General features: G+C 39.7%; 1 protein-coding gene across 1 annotated transcript in view; it reads right to left on the bottom strand.

The window, feature by feature from the left end:
* LOC134302448 (zinc fingers and homeoboxes protein 2) overlaps nt 1-22632 on the bottom strand; it is a 95560-nt gene extending 72928 nt beyond the window's left edge. Inside the window, exon 1 of the mRNA XM_062987593.1 lies at nt 22535-22632. The gene's annotated coding sequence lies outside the window, so the exon portion shown is untranslated. The remainder of the gene's footprint in view (nt 1-22534) is intronic.
* Nucleotides 22633-23636: the final 1004 nt, after the last annotated feature.

Genomic DNA, 23636 nt, shown 5'->3' with positions numbered 1-23636 from the left:
TAAGGGACAAAAAATTACTAAGTAAATGGAGTAAAATTAACTGTCAGGCGAAATAATCTTGACAGGCCAAGCTCTAATCTGTGATACTGAGACATGTGATATACTCCAAAAATAACATTGGGTTGCACAATTATCATACTAAAAATAACTTTATATCAAATGCATTTTTAATATCCAAATTAGAACTGGAATGCAATGAAATATTTAAAGTCCATCAGTTTAGACAGCTTACCAATGAATGAAGACTTCAACATCTACCTGTCATTACCACTTGACTAACTGAAGATAAGGACCAGTAAGGGAACACAGCTAATGTAATTTTAAGTCCTGGAGAAGTAAAGTGTACGTGCTGCACATGATCTGCACTTTCTGCCAAGTCGACCTCAATTGCATAATCCTTCTAAAAAACTCTGCACTACATAAACAACTGAATTTTGCAAGATGGCAGTTCAGACGAAGTACAGATAAATGTGTTCTTTATACTAGAAGAGAAATCCAATCTTCCTTTTTTTTAGCTGTGTGTTAATACAATTACAGCAAAGAAAAGCTGACTGAGAGTTGCACAAGAAAGTGATATTACAACACCTTACAGTATAAAAACTGAAAGATGCAAGTTCTACCTCCAACTGAGATCTACAGTTTTACACTTTGGCATTTAGCAGACGCTTTTCAAAGCATCCAAAGCAACTTACAGTACTGTGACAGTATAATGTCGAAGCAATTGAGGGTTACGGGCTTTGCTCAATCGTCTTTTAAAGACAGCGAGAGATTCAGGTGTTCAGACAGACAGGGGAAGCTCATTCCACCACTTGGATGCAAATACAGAGAAGAGCCTTGATGCTTAAGTTGAGCAAGACTAGTGGCTTGGAGGTTGCGTGGTACAGAGCGGGGTTTATTAGACCTCGAAGGTTGCTTGGGGCTGGTCCATTTTTGGCTTTGTAGGCGAGCATCAGTGATTTAAACTGAATGTGTGCAGCTACAGGAAGCCAGTGAAGAGAACGCAGCAGTGGGGTGATGTGGCAGCGTTTAGGTTGGTTAAAAACCAGGCGAGCAGCTGCATTTTGAATGAGCTGCAAGGGTTTAGTAGTAGACATGGGAGCACCTGCCAGGAGGGAGTTGCAGTAGTCCAACCGTGAGATTACAAGTGACTGGACAAGAATCTGAGTAGCTTCCATGGAGAGAAATGGGCGAATCTTCCTGATGTTGTAGAGGAGGAACCGGCACACTCTCATCATGTTGGCTACATGAGGAGTGAAGGTCAGCTGGTTATCCAGGACAACACCAGGGTTTTGTACATTATTAGATGGTCTTATCTGAAAGTCATCAAGAAAGATGACTAGATCCTGGGATGGAGACTGATCTCCAGGGATAAGTAACAACTCTGTCTTGCTGAGATTAAGTTTTAGATGATGAGCTGACACCCATAGTGAGATATCTCGCAGACATGCTGAGATGCGAGCTGAGACCTAAAAGTCTAGCTAAGTCATCATCGCATATTATGTTTCAAACAGGCATCAGGCATGACATTATGACCACCTTCCTAATATTGTGTTGGTCGCCCTTTTGCTGCCAAAACAGCCCTGCAACTGCGATGCACTGTGTATTCTGACCCTTTTATATCAGAACCAGCATTAACTTCTTCAGCAGTTTGAGCTACAGTAGCTCGTCTGTTGGTTTGGACCACACGGGTCAGCCTTTGCACCCCACGTGCATCAATGAGCCTTGGCCGCCCATGACCCTGTCGCCGGTTTACCACTGTTCCTTCCTTAAACCACTTTTGATAGATACTGACCACTGCAAACTGGGAACACCCCACAAGAGCTGCAGTTTTGGAGATGCTCTGACCCAGTCGTCTAGCCATCACAATTTGGCCCTTGTCAAACTCGCTCAAATCTTTCCTGCATCCCACCCACTAACAGGTGCCGTGTTGAAGAGATAATCAGTGTTATTCACTTCACCTGTCAGTGGTCATAATGTTATGCCTAGTCTGTGTATGTTTCTTCTGAATTTGATAGCTACAACATCTTAAAAAAGTCAGGACAAGGGCACTTTTCCACTCTTTCATCACCTTTCCTTTATTATTAACACGTTCTGTTATAATTTAGGAATTGAGGACACCAACTGCTGTAGCTGTAAAAGTAGAATTGTCCCCATTCTTGCTGGATATAACACTTAAGCTGCTCAACAGGGGGTCTCTGTTAGCATAAAATGCTGTATAATGTACCAATTTTCAACAGGTGACAGGTTTAGACTGCAGACAGGCCAGGCACCAGCACTTTCCTACTAAGAGGTCGTTATGTTCTAGCACAGGCAGAATGTCATGTAGACGGCAGCATATGTTGCTCCAATATGTGTATGTACCCCTCAACATTTAAAGGAACCCCACTCGCTTTTGTACCTTGCATTGCTAACAATTGAGATGAATGTTTACTTCTTTGGCCTGGACAATATAATTAAAATAGGGCTGTCGAAGTTAACGCGATAATAACGCATTAACGCGATCTCAATTTAACGCGATTTAAAAAAATAGTGCCGTTAACGCAAATTCTATTTGGCCCTGCGAGTCATCCGTAGTTCATGTTGAGGCTTGCCACCGTTTTTCATTTGCGGTTTGTTAACATAATGTAACCGAGCGTGGTAGTGATGCACTCGCTTAATAAAGAAATAAATACACGGTATATTCACAAGTTGTCGGGAGCAGAACACTTTATTAACTCCTTCTGTTACGGTACCAAATAGTGGACAGCTAGAGTCAAGCACGCTAGCCAAGCATGTTATTCCATGAACTATGGAAGCCCCAAAGGGTCAAAAGACACTCACTTCGTGTAGAAACGTCCATCAAACCATTGTCACGATACAAGCACAGAAAAGTCTGTTACAATAACTACGCCTTATCCCACCTAAAGCACCGCTGATCTACAATGTTTGCTTATGGAGAAATTCTAACCTACAATCTGACATTTATACGAAGTCAAGGGTCTCTGCTCTGCCTAGTATGTGAATGAATAAAACTCCCTTACAGTTTTCTCTTGTCCCAGCAGTTTTTAACAGAAGTACATTTAGCATAAAATGTGTTCACCATTTTAATTGTAACATTTCACTTAAAAATCCTTGTTTTCTTCTTTTTTTTAAAAAATGCGATTAATCGCGATTAACTATATGAAATTCTGAAATTAATCGCGATTAAAAATGTTAATCGTTTGACAGCCCTAAATTAAAACTTTGAATTTATCAGACCACTGCACAAGATTATACTTTGTGTCAGTCTATCTCAGATGGGCTTAAGATCAGAGAAGTCAGCAGCATGTCCAGATGATGTTAATATATGGTTTCTGCATTGTGCTGTAAAGTCCTAGGTATTTGTAGATGCAGCAGGTGTGTTAGCTGACAAAAGGTTTTCAGTCTATATGATTATGTTCATTACAGAGGCATAACAATTTTAAATGCAGGGAATAGAACAAGATGGCATTATGTCACATATACATTCACACGTGTACAGTACTATCCCAGCTTGTTTGGAAGATGGGGTCAGAGCACAGGGTCACCCATTACATATGGCGCCCCTGGAGCCATGAGGGTTAAAAGTCTTGCTGAAGAGCCCAACAGTGGTTGCTTAGCATAGTCAGGATTTTAACCCACAATCTTACCATTGATAGCGAAGACAGTTTTGGTTTTTAGCCTGGCCCTTCAGGCACAGAGATTTTTCTGGATTCAGTGAAACTGTAGATGGCAAAATTCCTAAATTCCTGTGCATCACTCACACCTACAATAATTGTGCAAATTGGACAGACAGGGCCTAGGTCAGGGAGGCATTAAACATTACCCAGATAAAATTATCGTTATATTGAAACATGGTGGTGGTAGAATCATGCTATGGAGATGCTTCTCAGATACGAATTGAGAGACAAGAACAAGAACAAATACAAGAACATCCTTAAAGAAAACCATCTAGAGAGGGAACACAAACTCAGACTGAAGTAAGAGTTCACCCCAATGACCCAAACCATACAGTCCAAACAATACAATAAAGTGGCTTTGGAGCAAGTCTCTAAATGTCCTTAAGCAGCACAGTCTGAGTCAAGATCTAAACCCTATCTAACAACTAAGGAGAGGTCTGAAGATGGCAGTTCATATACAGTATACATGATGAAAAACATGTATCTCCAAAAACCCAACTTTTCAGGAAAAGGAAAAAACTTTTTCCCCTGACAGTAACGGTGCAATTTAGATTCAGCACAGAAAGAAAAATGCATCTATATCAGGTCGTCAGTCCGTCCGTTTCATATGTAAAATGGACTTGCGTGTATTGTAGACGGCAAACAAGGACATACACGTATTTCATTTTGTTGAATTCCAAAGAGCACGTCCAACTTCCTGCACAGCCTGTTGTGTGTTCTTTTAAATTAGTGCATGTAATATTACTATACTAGACTATACCTGGTCAAAATCAGTACATTTAATCTAGCAGCCAATGGAGATACTCATTAAAGAGATTGCGTGATTTTTCATCTTTTCACTGGTCATTTTGATATTAGCTGCTATGGGCAGTGGAGATACGTGTTTTTCATTGGATAGTGACGAGATGCTCATCATCTGATCTGACAGAGCTTTAGAGGATTTGCCATGAAGAATGGGATAAACTGCACATAATCTTGTATCTCCCTGCTTCCATTATTTATCATGTGAATATGGTCTTAATCAGATTAACACAATCAATGCCTGTTTAAATGATCAGATTACTGTTGGGATTTGATATTAAATCAGATTATTAGTAAGCATGTAAACACACTCACTGTAAGTAAAACTTTACATTTTATCCAAAGCGACTTACAGTCTAAGAAACTGAGGGTTAAGGGCCTTGCTCAAAGGCCAACCTGGCAGTAGTGGGGTTTGAACCAGCGACCTTCTTCTTACTAGTCCAGTACCTTAACCATGAGGCTACAACTGCCCTTTAGGAAGCTGCTGTCTTTTCAATTTTCAGTCTGAAACACGAGTCAGAGGTTGGGGTCAGTATTACATTATCCAGCTGATTATACTTTCTGTGTTTACTCTCTTACACTATAAGTGGTTATGCTAATAGGCTAATAATAAGAAGGTTAATGATTCAAGTCCCAGCACTACCAAGCAGTCACTGCTGGGCCTTTTAGCATTGCATAAATTGCATGGATTTATTCTGACTCAATTGTAAGTCACTTTACATGAAACAGTAAATGAAATATAAATGTGCGTTATTATTTGATTGTGCTTCTACTGTTAGAAAACACAGACAGAATGAAAGTACAAAGTGATATGACAAAGGAGCAAATCATAGCAATCAGTTCTCTCCAAAACAGCCCAATCTAACTGAGTCTATTTTCTTCTCTGTACTACAATAAATACAAGAATAAAAGAACATGTTAAAGTATCAACATTATATATGTTCTGGAAATACACAGATCAGGCATAACATTATGCCCACCTCCTTGTTTCTACATTCACTGTTTATTTTATCAGCTCCATCTACCATATAGAAGCACTTTGTAGTGTACAATTACTGACTGTAGTCCATTTATTTCTCTACATACTTTTTTAGCCTGCTTTCACCCTGTTCTTTAATGGTCAGGACCCCCACAGGACCACCACAGAGCAGATATTATTTAGGTGGTGGATCATTCTCAGCACTGCAGTGACACTGACATGGTGGTGGTGTGTTAGTGTGTGTTGTGCTGGTATGAGTGGATCAGACACAGCAGTGCTGATGGAGTTTTTAAACACCTCAATGTCAGTGCTGGACTGAGAATATTTCACCAACCATAAATATCCAGCCAACAGTGCCCAGTGGGCAGCATCCTGTGACCACTGATGAAGGTCTAGAAGATGACCAACTCAAACAGCAGCAATAGATGAGCGATCGTCTCTGACTTTACATCTACAAGGTGGACCAACTAGGTAGGATTGTCTAATATAGTGGACAGTGAGTGGACACGGTATTTAAAAACTCCAGCAGCGCTGCTGTGTCTGATCCACTCATACCAGCACAACACACACTAACACACCACCACCATGTCAGTGTCACTGCAGTGCTGAGAATGATCCACCATCTAAATAATACCTGCTCTGTGGGGGTCCTGACCATTGAAGAACACGGTGAAAGCAGGCTAAAAAGGTATGTAGAGAAATAAATGGACTACAGTCAGTAATTGTAGAACTACAAAGTTCTTCTTTAAGGTAAGTGGAGCTGATAAAGTGGACAGTGTGTGTAGAAACCAGGAGGTGGTTTAAATGTTATGGCTGATCTGTGTATTTATGCAACTTTTAAACACCTTCTTCTAGATCTTATATCAAGTGTATTTAAGATGTAGTAGCTTCATGTTTGGCTATGTCCAAATCTACGTACATCTGTACTGTAGTAAATAACTTAGTACAGCACTAGTGGTGGCACTGTTATTCAAGCAGCTCTTTATTATATAATATAAAGGTTGTGATTTAAATTGCAAGTTTCCCAGTAATGTGGCAAAATAAGCTATGCACAAAAATGCCATGTAATTGTAGCCCAAAATTGAACACACTAGACCCATCTTTGTGTTCCATATACGCAGTGTTAATACTGATACTGAGGAATTAGCAGCTGCAATTACATAACAATTAACAATAAAACCTGACTTGAGACAGTGGGACAGTGTAAACAACAGCATTTCTGTTGTTTTGTTTTCCAATGTCGTCCAATCATGTAAAATAAGGATTTTGTCAAACAAACAGATTACAATTTTAAACTCCCACAATATAGAGTAAAATGTTGCTATTTTAATGGGTTTTATAAAGTCACCCTTTAAGCTGTGTCTGCATCATTTCATTTTTATCACCCACTTTATCCTAGTTATGGTCACGGCAGGTCCAGTTCCACTGGGAAACGCTAGACGCAAAAGAGGTATTCCCTTGACTGCGCCAGTCCCTCAGAAACGGCCAGTCTGTGTGGATGCCGATAGCATGGCTGAGGTTCGAACCTGGAACGTATAGATTAGAACCCGGCGTAATAGACCGCTGCACCACCCAAGCGCGATCTGTGGCTGTATGTCAAATCTAATTTTCTTCTAAATGAAGTGCAACATAGCACTACAGTATTCAATTCTGACTTCATTGTAGATTGAAAATTAAAAATGTAAATAAAATCATTTTTATTCACTGCTTTACAAAAATACAAGGTGATGTTACATTCCTCTTCTAAGTAGGGCTGGCACCGATTCGATACTCTGTATCGGTATCGGTCCGATATTGGCCCAAATCACTGGATCGGATATGGGAAGGAAAAAAACGTGTAATCCGATCCGATACTGTTGCTTAATGTAAATAACACTTAATGTAAATAAGGCCATTGCTTGTGTGTAAAGCAAATAACACACAAAGATACGTTTTAACAGAGTGCCGCTTATTGCCAGCTCACTCGGCAACTGCCGTAACAAGGTGCATCTTGATGACATCATTAACATGTGCCACTGATCCATTCAAAAATTAAAACACACTGATCTACTTAAACTTTTAGCATTTAAAAATATTATCTACTACTGCCACATCTAAAAACACTGTTTAAACACAATGTAAATCGCTCACCTGAGATAAAGAAAACCTATCTTGTCCCGGCTTGGAGATCTCTCACATCCTCAACGATTAATCCATTAGTGTTATGAAATAAAACAAACCACACCGTTTCCCATTTAGCCACAGATGTTCTCTTCAAAATCCAGCAGGGTTTAATAATCTAAAAACGTGACAGAAATCTCAACTCTGCGTCAATTCTAATTGGTCCATCGCGTTTGATTGACATCCACATCTTCAAATTGTAGACACTTTGGACAACACGCCGTAAAGCGAGATGTGTCACGTGAACAACAGTTCGAACGTAAGTTTAGCATAAGTGTTATGTTGTAGGGTCTGTATTTATTCCTTTAGAATATTAGTTTCACAGTCTGAACATTGTTATTTAGACAGCTAGTTTAACCATGGTTCACTGAGACATGTATTATTACTGCTTAGTTGTTTGAGAGGTGAAATGACGTATCGGATTGGTATCGGTATCAAACATAAAGTGGTATCGAGCCAGCCCTACTTCTAAGTAACTAGCATCCCATAGCTAATTTATAATAATTTAATCATTTAATACTGAGTTTAATATGTAAGCGTAAAAAAGAGATAAGACTTAAAACAACTACAATGAAAGATACAGAGTTGCAGTGTACAGTACATGCCTCAAACAAAGCTGTGTGGATTGAAAAACATGCATAAATGGTAAAGTAATTGCTACATGTGACATATATCTATTAAAAAAACCATAAAGTAAATCCGGTGTCCACTAAAAGTCAGTTTTATATTTATTGTTCTTTTTGGTACATGAAAGCATGTTGAGAGTATTATTTGTGTCACTGACACATATACACTACAGATACATCAAGAGTATTAATTTCATCCATGCTGTATTTCCTGGTAGATTTATACATTAGACACATGTTAGAACAGGTCTAGAAATGTGTATAACACAAAGATGTTTGTTATTCATAGCTGTACAATAAAACACTGTAGTTCTTCTCTGTACTTAATTGAAACTGAAATGAATGTACATATTCCTGTAAAAAACATTATTAATTTACCATTTTAACCAATATTAATATTATATAACTAATACTCAATAAGCCTTGTATTAGGTACACCTCTCTTGTACGTACATGCACTGAACAGAATCATTTTGTTTGACTGTACCCCATCTGTTGCTCTGTAAACCCCATTTATCAATCCAAACGAACTCCCATAGGACCCCCACTGACCAGATGATGTTTGCGTGGTGGATCATTCTCAGCACTGCAATAAAATGAACCTGATAATAACATGGTAGTGTGTGTGTTCTGGTATGAGTGTATCAGGTGCAGCTGGTTTGTTGGAATTTTGATATACTGTTTAAAGTGCTAGCCTGTTTATTGAGAACACACATCATGTTAGTGCTTATTACAGATGGACATTTAGAGACCGGAGATATTGCCTTTTTCATGCACAGTCTGAGTTAACTTTCTCTAGTCTTTTATTAGTAGATGGTTTCTGATCTCAGGATGATGTTGGCTTTATATTTTTGGTTGGAGCTTCATTTTCCTCTCAGGACTGAAACTGAGGTGTTTAAAAAAATCCCAGTAAAGGTGCAGCACTTGATACACCGATACCAGTACAATTTGTTTATTAGGATTTTAACGTCATGTTTTACACTTTGGCTACATTCATGACAGAAACTGTAGTTACACAAGATTTCATCAGTTCACAAGTTTAGTGTCAAACACAGTCATGAACAATTTAGTATTTCCAATGCACGTCTTTGTACTGTGGGAGGAAACCGAAGCTCCCGGAGGAAACCCACACAGACACGGGGAGAACATGCAAACTCAATAAACTCGTTATAAAAAATATAACGGGTCTTACACAGTCATAGGAACATTATCAAAATCATGTTTTATTTAGGCTGTTTAACATTTATTATTTTCATTCTTTATAATAATAAATCAGAACCATATTTTAGGCAAAACAACATAAAGAACATCATGTAACATTTTTTCTCAATAGTGCAAACAATATTTTTACATAATCCATCTTTACACTGACATGCAGCCCCGGTTCTGGACTGCGTTGCTTAGGGGGGCAGTGGGAAAAGTGCCGGCCCTGCTTGTGTTATTTTACTTTCGCCCTAAGCCGGATTCGAACATAGGGCGGAAAAATACGCGCGACGCGCTCTGCCCACTGAGCTACTCAAACATTGAATTAATAACAGGTTGTTACGCTGATATGCCTGCACACACACGGTGTTACTAAGACTAAAAGTGAACATTACTTAAAATAATAACCAAACGCTTTTTAATTCCCATGGTAGCAGCGGTTTCCTTCTGTTTCATGCATATCGCCCTGTCTCAGTCTAATCTGCAGCATTTCTCTCCCATTGATAAAAATACGGAACACCACGTTTAGTTTCCAAATAAGGAACGATTACGTGTGATGCAAGCATATAAGTGCGAGCCCTCCCGGAACTCATTCAAAATGCATTGTAGCGCCTGCAGTTCGAAAAAAAAGAGCCTTAACATGAGAGTCTATGAGAGCAATCCGGGGTGATTTTCAGTCAGCCTGAAGTCGCCCCAAAAGGGGCGTGACTGTACAGAACACAACTCGACGCTGATTGGACTACAATATTCCGAGGCAAGACAGACCGTCACAGCTAGTTTAACACTGGTTGAATGTGATAGAAAAATTTCTTCCCTTTCACCCTTTGGTGGTGCGTCGCCCGATCGCCCTAAGGAACGAGCCGCCCCTGGTTTTGGGTTTGCTCAAGGGAAAGCAGTTGACAGTGGCAGTCCTGAGGCTTGCAATCATTGTTTACTGATGCAGAACCTTAAAAAGGCTTAAAATCAAGCCTTTATATTCAGCATTTGGGGACAGTGGTGGCTCAGTAGTTAAGGTTCTGGACTACATAATGGAAGGTTGAGAGGTCAAGCCTCAAGTTTGGTGTAATGCAATATAAAATAATGAATTACTGTAATCTGATTACTTTTCAATGCATCTAATTAAAATAAATATAGTTCTGCTGTTAAATTCTAATCAGTGATCTAATGTAACTGTAACTTGATTAGAAAAACTTTTGTCAGAGGTTTTAGGAACAGCTCTCACCACCATCATTAAACACCTATTAAGGAGAGACGTTGTGGAACACTGGAGTTCCATTTCTCAAGTAATGTTTCAGAGAACTGTGGAATGTATGCTAATGTGCACTGAGGCTGAAAAGTGTTGGGCCAATCCTTCATAAGAAACCTCTTGTTGATGTTTTCTCCCATCTGTATGTTCCTGTACCTTCCTGTACCAACTTGGGGGAAATTAACTTACATTCTTCTCACTAATAATCAGTATTGGCCCAGATAAAAACAAACTGCCCACACCCTACCATAAACTTGCCTTAAATTGTACCAGTAATGACATTCTGAATTCTGCAGCTGAAAAAACACTCACTCTGTAACAGGATTTCAACCTACAGCACATGGGACATTTGAGGACCACAACACACTTGTAGGTCTCTTAGTCATACATTGCATTTGTGTGGCCCACAAGGCTTTTGGCCTCTGTTGTGGCCCACTGTGGCCTGGCAGCTAAAATGAGAACTACAACAGTAACAAATATTGTTCACTTATGTCCTGTATAACCTACAAATTTGACAAGGCAGCTGAATATTAGCTCCAAATATCAGTCATCAGGCTATTTTATTACTAAAACTAAGTGTTATCAGCCATGACAAATACAAATAGATTAACTACAACCTCTAATAACTAGGACCACAGTGCAACACATGATGAACCAAAATTCAAATAAATACATACACTGATCAGCCATAACATTAAAACCACCTCCTTGTTTCTACACTCACTGTCTGTTTTATCAGCTCCACTTACCATATAGAAGCACTTTGTAGTTCTACAATTACTGACTGGAGTCCATCTGTTTCTCTGCATGCTTTGTTTCCCCCTTTCATGCTGTTTTTCAATGGTCAGGACTCTCACAGGACCACTACAGAGTAGGTATTTTTTTGGGTGGTGGATCATTCTCATCACTGCAGTGACACTGACATGGTGGTGGTGTGTTAGTGTGTGTTGTGCTGGTATGACTGGATGAGACACAGCAGCGCTGATGGAGTTTTTAAACACATCACTGTCACTGCTGGACTGAGAATAGTCCACCAACTAAAAATATCCAGCCAACAGCGCCCCATGGGCAGTGTCCCGTGACCACTGATGGAGGTCTAGAAGATGACCAACTCAAACAGCAGCAATAGATGAGCGATCGTCTCTGACTTTACATCTACAAAGTAGACCAACTAGGTAGGAGTGTCTAATAGAGTGGACAGTGAGAGGACACGGTATTTAAAAACTCCAGCAGTGCTGCTGTGTCTGATCCACTCATACCAGCACAACACACACTAACACACCACCACCATGTCAGTGTCACTGCAGTGCTGAGGATGATCCACCACCTAAATAATACCTGCTCTGTGGTGGTCCTGTGGGGGTCCTGACCATTGAAGAACAGGGTGAAAGTAGGCTAAAAAAAAGTATGTAGAGAAACAGATGCTCAACAAGTGCTCCCATATGGTGAGTGGAGATGATAAAATGGACAGTGAGTGTAGAAACAAGGAGGTGGTTTTAATGTTATGGCTGATCAGTGTATAAATCCCCATCAACCCATCCAGAGAACTATCATTCAAACTATGACTTTAGGTGAAGTGATAAACCTGACAGGCAGTCAAAGCAAACATAAGAATAGCCCAGCAATTAAGTTCTCTGCTTATTATAGTAACCTATATATTTTTAATCACCCACTTTCTCTGTTTGCCTTTTTTTTAAAGAATTCTAATAAGCCATGAAGAACATGAAGAGTCATGATGGTTAGTTGAATATTTGAGGCCCATGAAACAGGTCAGAGTTACAACTGTGCTGTGTTGCAAGACTATAGAGAATTATTTACATTTATTCATTTGGCAAGATGACTTTATCCAAAGTGAGTTACAGAACAGGCTGTACTGAGGCACAGAGCTGAACAGTTGAGAACTATTCAAACTGTTTGAAAACCTCTAAGCAAAACTGTTTTGCTTAAGAGGCTCAACAGTGCAATAAAAATTAGTTTTCTGGTGAGAAGAAAACAGCCATGGTTTGTTTATCTTTAATATTAAGATTATAACAGTTCAAACACAAACAGTTTCCAAGCACATCATACGAAAGTTAAAAATACAATCACTACAAAGGTCTTACATATGTAAATATGTATTAGTGTTATGGTTTTCCATAAAGAAACACTAATGTACACTTTAATGTTAATTATTTTATATATTTGTAGTCATCCATTGCCATGAGGCAGTTATAAAGGCACATCATCAGTCATAACATTAAAACCACCTCCTTGTTTCTACACTCACTGTCCATTCAATCAGCTCCACTTTCCATATAGAAGCACTTTGTAGTTCTACAATTACTGACTGGGGTCCATCTGTTTGTCTGCATGCTTTGTTATCCCCCTTTAATGCTGTTCTTCAATGGTCAGGACTAGGTATTATTTGGGTGGTGGATCATTCTCAGCACTGCAGTGACTCTGACATGGTGGTGGTGTGTTAGTGTGTGTTGTGCTGGTATGAGTGGATCAGACACAGCAGCGCTGCTGAAGTTTTTAAACACCTCACTGTCCCTGTTGGACTGAAAATAGTCCACCAACTAAAAATATCCAGCCAACAGCACCCCGTGGGCAGCGTCCTGTGACCACTGATGAAGGTCTAGAAGATGACCAACTCAAACATCAGCACTAGATGAGCGATCGTCTCTGACTTTACATCTACAAGGTGGACCTTGGTTTAATCAAACCCCACTCTGTACCGCGCAACCTCCGAGCCACTAGTTTCGCTCGACTTGATCCTCCACCCAGGACTCGAGGAAGACAAGCATCAAGGCTCTTCTCTGTACTTCCACCCAAGTGGTGGAACGAACTTCCTCCGTCTGTCCGAACATCTGAATCTCTTGTTGTCTTTAAAAAACGATTAAAAACCTTCATCACCTCTTTACCAAACACTGAAGCTGACTTGTACTTACTTACTAACTCTCTTATTCATTTCTTTTTTATAAAAAAAAAAAAAGCAGATTTTTAGCAGATTTGTGTTCTTGGACTGTTGTTTACTTGGACTAGAGTAATGAAATGTTCACTATGGAAGCACTTCTGTAAGTCGCTATGGATAAGAGCGTCTACTAAATGCCGAAAATGTAAATGTAGGTAAGAGTGTCTAATAGAGTGGACAGTGAGTGGACACGGTATTTAAAAACTCCAGCAGTGTTGCTGTGTCTGATTCACTCATACCAGCACAACACACACTAACACACCACCACCATGTCAGTGTCACTGCAGTGCTGAGAATCATCCACCACCTAAATAATACCTACTCTGTAGTGGTCCTGTGGGGGTCCTGACCATTTAAAGACAGTGGGAAAGCAGGATAAAAAGGACAGTAAGTGTAGAAACAAGAAGGTGGTAAGTCCTACTTCTTTATAAGCAGCAGATTGGGAAATAAATATCTTAGCTTTAACCTTTAAGTCTGTGTTAGTATTATTATAATTACTGTAACTCATGAAAGTGTCTGGCACTAACATCCTCACAGCTACTGAAACAACTCCAAAAGCAATTCATGCCAGATTTTACAGGTATGATGACAGCTGCTTTATATTCCAGTTGTTTTAATCAACATGTCACACAGTAAAAGCTAAAAATTGCTTTAATTGCATCAGTCACATGGAGTCCCTATCCGGCTTAATACCCCACCCCTATATGAACAACAGGCCAATCGTTGTTCATGTGGCCGCTCAGCCCAGCCAGATGGCAGAGCTGAGATTCGATACAATGTTTTCGAGATCCCAGCTCCGGTGTGCTGGCATGTGTTTTAACCACTGCGCCACCTAAACGGCAACTTATCTCTGCCTTAATTAAACATTTGAATTGTACATTTTTCTTTTTTTCTTATTTAAGATCTATATTTTGTAAATCATATCTCCCCATCCGACATTGAAATAAATTATTTTATTTCATTTAAAACTAGACCACAGTGTCTATAAACACAATTTCCAGAAAAGTTGTAAAAGATGATTCACCAAAGGCTCAGTCTTTGCAAACAAAGATGGGTCATGGCTCACCACTTTGTGCCAGACTTTATGAGAAAAGTGTCAATAATTTACATTTTCTCAACATATCACTGCAAACAATTTAAGTTTTTCACCATATGCCATACATAATGTTGTGAAAAAATTCAGGCAAGAAGTGCTTGGGTGGCGCATAGGTCTGTTATGCTTGCCCACCACCTCTGAGAACCGGGTCAGAATCTCAGCAGTGCTATCAGCCGGCCGTGCGTCTACACAGACATGACTGGCTACGTCTGGGATGATGACAGAAGCCCTGTAATGCAGTTGTCCCCAACCACCGGGCCGCGGACCAGTACCGGTCCATGGGTCATTTATCACCGGGCCGCACAGGAACAATAAATAATTAGAGATTGCTACAAGAGCAATTAAATTTCCGAAACTCTTTGGGTGTTATTGTCTCCAATCACCACTAGGTGGGAGCAGTGTCTCATTTCAGCAAAAAAAAAAAAAAAAAAAAAAAAAGCTCAGAATTCACACTAATTTCCCATTCTATAGTTATTCTATTTTAAATCCCCCTGCCCCCACCGGTCCGTGAAATTATATCTTATATGAAACTGGTCTGTGGTGCAAAAAAGGTTGGGGACCGCTGCCCTATCAAGGATATTCCTGCATTGCATTAAACGTTTCCAAGTGAACCTGACTTACTTTGACAAGACCAGGATAAAGTTGAAGAAAATAAAAAAATATTTAAAAAAATCCTAATATGTTTAAAGTAAGGCCAGAAGCTACTGCTAAATATGCATAACTGCCACTGAGTTCTCTGGACCCGAGCTTATCTCAGTTGAACTGAAAGACGTGTACAGTGATCAGGTGAGTCCACATTCCAGCTTGTTTTCAGTAAAAACAGTCATCAAGTTCTCTGTGCCAAAGAAGCAAAGTACCAGCCAGACTGTTGGTGCAAAAAATGCTAAAGCCAAATCTGTCATGGTATGGGGTGCATCAGTGCCCTCAGCACAGGGATTTGCATATTTGCAAAGGTACCATTGGTGAGGAATACTGGGATTATAGAGAGACATATGCTGTCTTTTTTCCCAGGAAGTCCATGGATATTTCAACAAGACAATGCCTGGTCTCTATCTGTATGTGATACAGCATTCAGAGAAAGAGTAAAGGTGCTAGACTGGCCTGCCTGCAGTGGTAGTGAAAATGTGTTGTGGATAATAAAGAGAAGAGCAGCTACAATCTTAACTTAAACAAGAATGGACAAGATTCCACTTGCAAAACTGCAACAATTAGTATCTTCAGTTCCCAAATCTTTAAAAGCTTGAATTAGAAGGAAAGGTGATGTAATACAGCTGTAAACATCCCCAGATTTTGAGCATACTGCAGGTATCAAATTCCAAATGTGTGCATATTTACAAAATAAAATGAACACAATTAATACAATTATGTTTGGGGTCCATAAAACTTCAAAGCCTCTTTACCAGCATATTGTCAGCTTAATAATGTATGCCTTTTCCTAATTTTATGGAAACTTTATGGCCAGCTCTGGTGTGCTAGCGTGTGTTTTTACTGCTGTTCAGGTGTTATTGTCTCCAATCACCACTAGGTGGGAGCAGCATCTCGTTTCATCAAAAAAAGCTCAGAATTCACACTGATTTTCCATTCTATACTTATTCTATTTTAAATCCCCCATCAAAGGTACCACTGATGAGGAATACTGGGATTATAGAGAGACAAATGCTGTCTTTTTCCCAGGAAGTCCATGGATATTTCAGCAAGACAATGCCTGGTCTCTATCTGTATGTGATACAACATTTATAGAAACAGAGTGTGTGTGCTAGACTGACCTGCCTGCAGTTCAGATCTGTCTCCTGTGAAAATGTGTTGTGGATAATAAAGAGAAGAGCAGCTACAATCTTAACTTAAACAAGAATGGACAAGATTCCACTTGCAAAACTGCAACAATTAGTATCTTCAGTTCCCAAATCTTTAAAAGCTTGAATTAATAGGAAAGGTGATGTAATACAGCTGTAAACATCCCCAGATTTTGAGCATACTGCAGGTATCAAATTCCAAATGTGAAGATATTTACAAAATAAAATTAATACAATTCTGTTTGGGGTCCATAAAACCCCAAAGCCTCTGTAACAGCTCCATGTCAGCTTAATAATTCATGCCTTTTCCTAATTTGATGAAAACTGCAAAAACCAATGTATTTATATTGATATTGTGTTTCAAACACCTCCTAGTTTATACGCTTATGTCAGAAATCCCAGCTAGAATACATGATTAAAGGCAATAGCTTTTCATATGTTAGTTCAGTTGTCTGGTGTTGAGGGTACAACTGATTCTTATTGTACCCACACAACACTGGGGTCTCTGGAACCCCAAAGAACAAGGCAATAAAGTCGATGTCAACAAACACCTGGGTTAAGACACTGAGAACACTGAGAATAAATACAAGAATTTTCATTGCTGGATCTAGGCATAGGCAAACAATACACCTGCCTTGGTTGATGCAAAATTATTACGCTACAGATGTATCCAGGTATACAGTGTATCACAAAAGTGAGTACACCCCTCACATTTCTGCAGATATTTAAGTATATCTTTTCATGGGACAACACTGACAAAATGACACTTTGACACAATGAAAAGTAGTCTGTGTGCAGCTTATATAACAGTGTAAATTTATTCTTCCCTCAAAATAACTCAATATACAGCCATTAATGTCTAAACCACCGGCAACAAAAGTGAGTACACCCCTTAGTGAAAGTTCCTGAAGTGTCAATATTTTGTGTGGCCACCATTATTTCCCAGAACTGCCTTAACTCTCCTGGGCATGGAGTTTACCAGAGCTTCACAGGTTGCCACTGGAATGCTTTTCCACTCCTCCATGACGACATCACGGAGCTGGCGGATATTCGAGACTTTGCGCTCCTCCACCTTCCGCTTGAGGATGCCCCAAAGATGTTCTATTGGGTTTAGGTCTGGAGACATGCTTGGCCAGTCCATCACCTTTACCCTCAGCCTCTTCAATAAAGCAGTGGTCGTCTTAGAGGTGTGTTTGGGGTCATTATCATGCTGGAACACTGCCCTGCGACCCAGTTTCCGGAGGGAGGGGATCATGCTCTGCTTCAGTATTTCACAGTACATATTGGAGTTCATGTGTCCCTCAATGAAATGTAACTCCCCAACACCTGCTGCACTCATGCAGCCCCAGACCATGGCATTCCCACCACCATGCTTGACTGTAGGCATGACACACTTATCTTTGTACTCCTCACCTGATTGCCGCCACACATGCTTGAGACCATCTGAACCAAACAAATTAATCTTGGTCTCATCAGACCATAGGACATGGTTCCAGTAATCCATGTCCTTTGTTGACATGTCTTCAGCAAACTGTTTGCGGGCTTTCTTGTGTAGAGACTTCAGAAGAGGCTTCCTTCTGGGGTGACGGCCATGCAAACCAATTTGATGTAGTGTGAGGCGTATGGTCCGAGCACTGACAGGCTGACCCCCCACCTTTTCAATCTCTGCAGCAATGCTGACAGCACTCCTGCGCCTATCTTTCAAAGACAGCAGTTGGATGTGACGCTGAGCATGTGCACTCAGCTTCTTTGGACGACCAACGCGAGGTCTGTTCTGAGTGGACCCTGCTCTTTTAAAACGCTGGATGATCTTGGCCACTGTGCTGCATCTCAGTTTCAGGGTGTTGGCAATCTTCTTGTAGCCTTGGCCATCTTCATGTAGCGCAACAATTCGTCTTTTAAGATCCTCAGAGAGTTCTTTGCCATGAGGTGCCATGTTGGAACTTTCAGTGACCAGTATGAGAGAGTGTGAGAGCTGTACTACTAAATTGAACACACCTGCTCCCTATGCACACCTGAGACCTAGTAACACTAACAAATCACATGACATTTTGGAGGGAAAATGACAAGCAGTGCTCAATTTGGACATTTAGGGGTGTAGTCTCTTAGGGGTGTACTCACTTTTGTTGCCGGTGGTTTAGACATTAATGGCTGTATATTGAGTTATTTTGAGGGAAGAATACATTTACACTGTTATATAAGCTGCACACAGATTACTTTTCATTGTGTCAAAGTGTCATTTTGTCAGTGTTGTCCCATGAAAAGATATACTTAAATATCTGCAGAAATGTGAGGGGTGTACTCACTTTTGTGATACACTGTATATGTGAAATTTAATCTCTCACTACAAACATTGTTTATTATTGTCGTGTAAGAACATGGAATCTCAGCCAATGTAATTTTATTATTTATAGCTTTTTTTCCACAGATTTAAGCCTATCTGTAATAATAAATGCTGTTAGACCTTGAAAAAGCTTGTGTGATGGTGAGTAGCCTAATATATGCTAGAATAATAATAGTATGGAAACAATACATGTGTGCATTTGTAATTTTTGCACACACTCATGTATGTAAATAAGGGATGGGTAGGGGGCTATGCTCTAGCCCTGAGGCACAACAAATGTAAATTTTATACCACAGCATCAGACCCAAAGCTATTATATTATGATCCCTTAATGCATTATTTACCTCTTGAACAATGGGATTTAACTAAAACCAAAATGCAAAAAACCTACTCCTAATCTCTAGCGTATTAACAATGTGCTACAGAGCCAGTATAGAAAGCAGAGTGGCAAATTCAGATGGCTGACAAATTAAAGAAAAACACAGATTAAATTATTGAATATTGTTCGGAGTTTTCTAGATGTTTCCAGACAGGTGTACTGCAAAATACAATGAAGCAGCTCACACCATGATCTTAATATAATTGTTGAGAAGGTCCAGCTTGTTGAGAAAATCCAGTTTTAAATGAAGATTGCAAGACAAAACGTTTCAAGAAAGGCTGAGCCAAAAACAAAATATACCATATTATCATAGTAGAAAAGTATTTACCACCAGTGGTATGAATAGATTAGCTGGGTTAGTAAACTATACAACACAACTGAAGTTTGTAATTGTGTTTGTTATTTATTGCTTATAATAAGTAAAGTAATTTATCATGATATATGTAATTGTACACCGATCAGCCATAACATTAAAACCACCTCCTTGTTTCTACACACATTGTCCATTTTATCAGCTCCACTTCCCATATAGGAGCACTTTGTAGTTCTACAATTACTGACTGTAGTCCATCTGTTTCTCTGCATGCTTTGTTAGACCCCTTTCATGCTGCTCTTCAATGGTCAGGACCCCCACAGGACCACCACAGAGCAGGTATTATTTGGGTGGTGGATGATTCTTAGCACTGCAGTGACACTGACATGGTGGTGGTGTGTTAGTGTGTGTTGTGCTTGTATAAGTGTATAATAAGACACAGCTGGAGTTTTTAGACACCTCACTGTCACTGCTGGACTGAGAATAGTCCACCAACCAAAAAAATATCCAGCCAAAAGCGCCCCGTGGGCAGCGTCCATCAGCGTGACCACTGATGAAGGTTTAGAAGATGACCAACTCAAACAGCAGCAATAGATGAGCGACCGTCTCTGACTTTACAACTACAAGGTGGACCAACTAGGTAGGAGTGTCTAATAGAGTGGACAGTGAGTGGACACGATATTTAAAAACTCCAGCAGCGCTGCTGTGTCTTATCCACTCATACCAGCACAACACACACTAACACACAACCACCATGTCAGTGTCACTGCAGTGCTGAGAATGATCCACCACCTAAATACTACCTGCTCTGTTGTGGTCCTGTGGGGGTCCTGACCATTAAAAAACAGGGTGAAAGCAGGCTAAAAAGGTATGTAGAGAAACAGATGGACTACAGTCAGTAATTGTAGAACTACAAAGTGCTTCTATATGGTAAGTGGAGCTGATAAAATGGACAGTGAGTATAGAAACAAGGAGGTGGTTTTAATGTGATGGCTGATCTGTGTATATTATAGTAATGGTATGTGTCATGATATGGTATGTTTTTGTAGAGAAGTGATCCTTAAGTTTTCTGCCAAACCATATTTACCCATATTTAACCATACTGTGTTCAGTTGGTGTCAGTTCTCTTCTTATATTCCTGAGCACTGTTTTGTGAGTTTAAAGCCATCCTGTTATCTTCTATTTATATCCTGGTAAACCAGTATAGCCCAATCTCTACCATACTACCATATTGCCAAGTTGTGTTACACTATTGAAGACATTGGTTCTTAGTAAATCAATACAGTGTTATTCTGACTGATCACCAGATCAATCAAATTGAACATTTCTATTATAATGGAAGTGCTCTTTTCCAGGATTATACCTACATCCACATAGCAAGAGGAATCATATGCCGTGACCTTCACAGTCATCAGATTTTACTCACTTTAACAGCCATGGGATATTTTTTAAGCGTCATCGGGATCAATATTGTTTTACTCTACCAAGCGGGCGGCACGGTGGCTAAGTGGGTAGCACTGTCGCCTCACAGCAAGAAGGTCCCGGGTTCGATCCCCAGGCGGGGCGGTCCGGGTCCTTTCTGTGCGGAGTTTGCATGTTCTCCCCGTGTCCGTGTGGGTTTCCTCCGGGTGCTCCGGTTTCCTCCCACAGTCCAAAGACATGCAAGTGAGGTGAATTGGAGACACTAAATTGTCCATGACTGTGTTCGATATAACCTTGTGTGAATTGATAAATCTTGTGTAATGAGTAACTACCGTTCCTGTCATGAATGTAACCAAAGTGTAAAACATGACATTAAAATCCTAATAAATAAACAAACTCTACCAAGCAGTTACTTATAGAGACTTATAGAATCAATGCAAATGTGCACTGAATCAGTTCTGGTTGCTGGTGGAGGCCTGTCACTAAATATAAAGACACTTTTTAGATCTTACTTTTGTCCAGTCATGTTAACGTATATACAACGTTAAAGTTATTGTACCTAAACTTATTCACATCTAGGACCTTAACACTTCACGCAACTTCGAAACCTGGATAGTTTAACACACATATTTAGCTGTAAATAAGCTCGAATATTAAGACTGTGTCATGGCAACAGGAGAGAAAGTGTTTGTTTTAGAAATGGACTTGTGTAAACAAATCAAAACAAGTCAGTGCGACACGGACGAAGTAGCACAACCACAGCTAGCACGCAGGCTAAAAACAAGCACTGGCTAACCGAACTCCGTGACTGTACTGATGAACACATATTTTTCGATAAAAACTGTAAGAACTACTTGTGTTCTGTTTCGATAGCACATGGTGTGTCGCTAGTTTTGCGTGTTTAAAAATTGTTATGCTATGCTAAGCTAAGCTAGCTGACTAGGCTAACAAGATATCCCGACTATCACCCCCGCAAGCCCGGTTGCCTGGGGCAACAGCGGCACTTTTAATGCTTTAAGTTGCTCTTAGTGCGGCTGTGCTTCATCTGTAAGTGAATATTCTTACTATTTTAAACGCATATAGATACACAAAAGCGATGTCTGAAAATGTATGGGGTGAATTTAGTTTGTAAACTGATAATATACTGTTTGTAATGTTTATGTAACATTAGAATTATGAGGTTTGTACTGCTGTGCGTCACCACAGCTGATTCTATATGTGTTAGTATAACTATGTATATGTTTATTCATATTTACACAGGTGTTTATTATTGTTTACGTGTATCATGCACGAAGTAAAGTCAGATTACGAACTATTAAAGCTAATAAAGCAGCTATACAGTCCAGGAGCAGGGTAAGAAGGTGTTAAAAGTGTAACGATAGAGGAGGGATTGAAGAAGAGACGCTTCATGCGTGAACTTCAACTCTGCAGTAACAGCGCAATCCGAAGCAATGCAATGCAAAGCAATTCAGTTTAATTCGATTCAACCGGGGAAAACAAACAAACAAACAAACAAACAAACAAACCACTTCAGATTCCTACCTGCTCTCGGAGGACTCCACACGCTTCAAAGATCGGAAATATTTCCTCCAAAGCCGTCGCTTTTCGAAATACCCCATTCAGCGCCCATAAGCAGCAATATGCTGGTCAGATCCTTAAAGATTGTGGGCGCAACCTAAAGCCAGACTGGAGAGAGGAGAGAAAGTGCAGTGCATTTGGGAGATCTGTTACGAAAAAAGCCCACATGATCCTGTACGTCAGAGATATATTTTCATACGGCACCCAAAATATTTTAATGCAACCCAACAGACAAATGCGGGCATTAACGCTCAGTACTGCGTATCAAAAAGGAGAAGGTGCGCTAAACTGCACCAACAGCACTGACAAATCACAACACATCCTATACTACTACAGTCTGTGCTTATAGTAGTGTACTGGTTTATATTTACTGGTCTTGATATTGTATATAATGTGCAAATACACCGATCAGCCATAACATTATAACCACCTCCTGTCCATGTTATCAGCTCCACTTACCATATAGAAGCACTGTGTAGTTAGTTCTACAATTACTGTTTCTCTGCACTACTCTGTGGTGGTCCTGTGGTGGTCCTGACCATTGAAGAACAGGGTGAAAAGCATGTAGAGAAACAGATGGACTACAGTCAGTAATTGTATAACTACAAAGTGCTTCTATATTGTAAGTGGAGCTGATAAAATGGACAGTGTAGAAACAAGGAGGTGGTTTTAATGTTATGGCTGATCAGTGTAAATAACCAATAAACAGCTGTTAAAAGCAAATGAAGTATACGTTGGTTCGAGTTTCTTAATGTTTAAAATTATGTACATTACATCATTGACAGTGTATTTAATCATTCATAACTCTTTCAAATCCTGTGTACATTAATGTTAAATCCCTTTAGTTTAGGTGTCCTTTCAGATACAAACATTATAATAAATAACAGTTGGTTTTGATATTAAAACAGTTATGTGTATTTGATAAAGGAAATGAAATCCACATCCTCACTGTTTGGCACTTTTAGATATTTCTGCTTTTCTGGATATTTAAAAAGGACAAATTAATTCACACTCTAACACTGACAAGTGATTTGTGTCCTGCCAACTGTCATATATCATGTTTAAA

Source organism: Trichomycterus rosablanca, chromosome 1 (assembly GCF_030014385.1).
Source record: "Trichomycterus rosablanca isolate fTriRos1 chromosome 1, fTriRos1.hap1, whole genome shotgun sequence".
Taxonomy (NCBI): domain Eukaryota; kingdom Metazoa; phylum Chordata; class Actinopteri; order Siluriformes; family Trichomycteridae; genus Trichomycterus; species Trichomycterus rosablanca.
The sequence above is the reverse complement of the archived record's forward strand: the minus strand, read 5'-3'. Positions and strand labels throughout refer to the sequence as shown.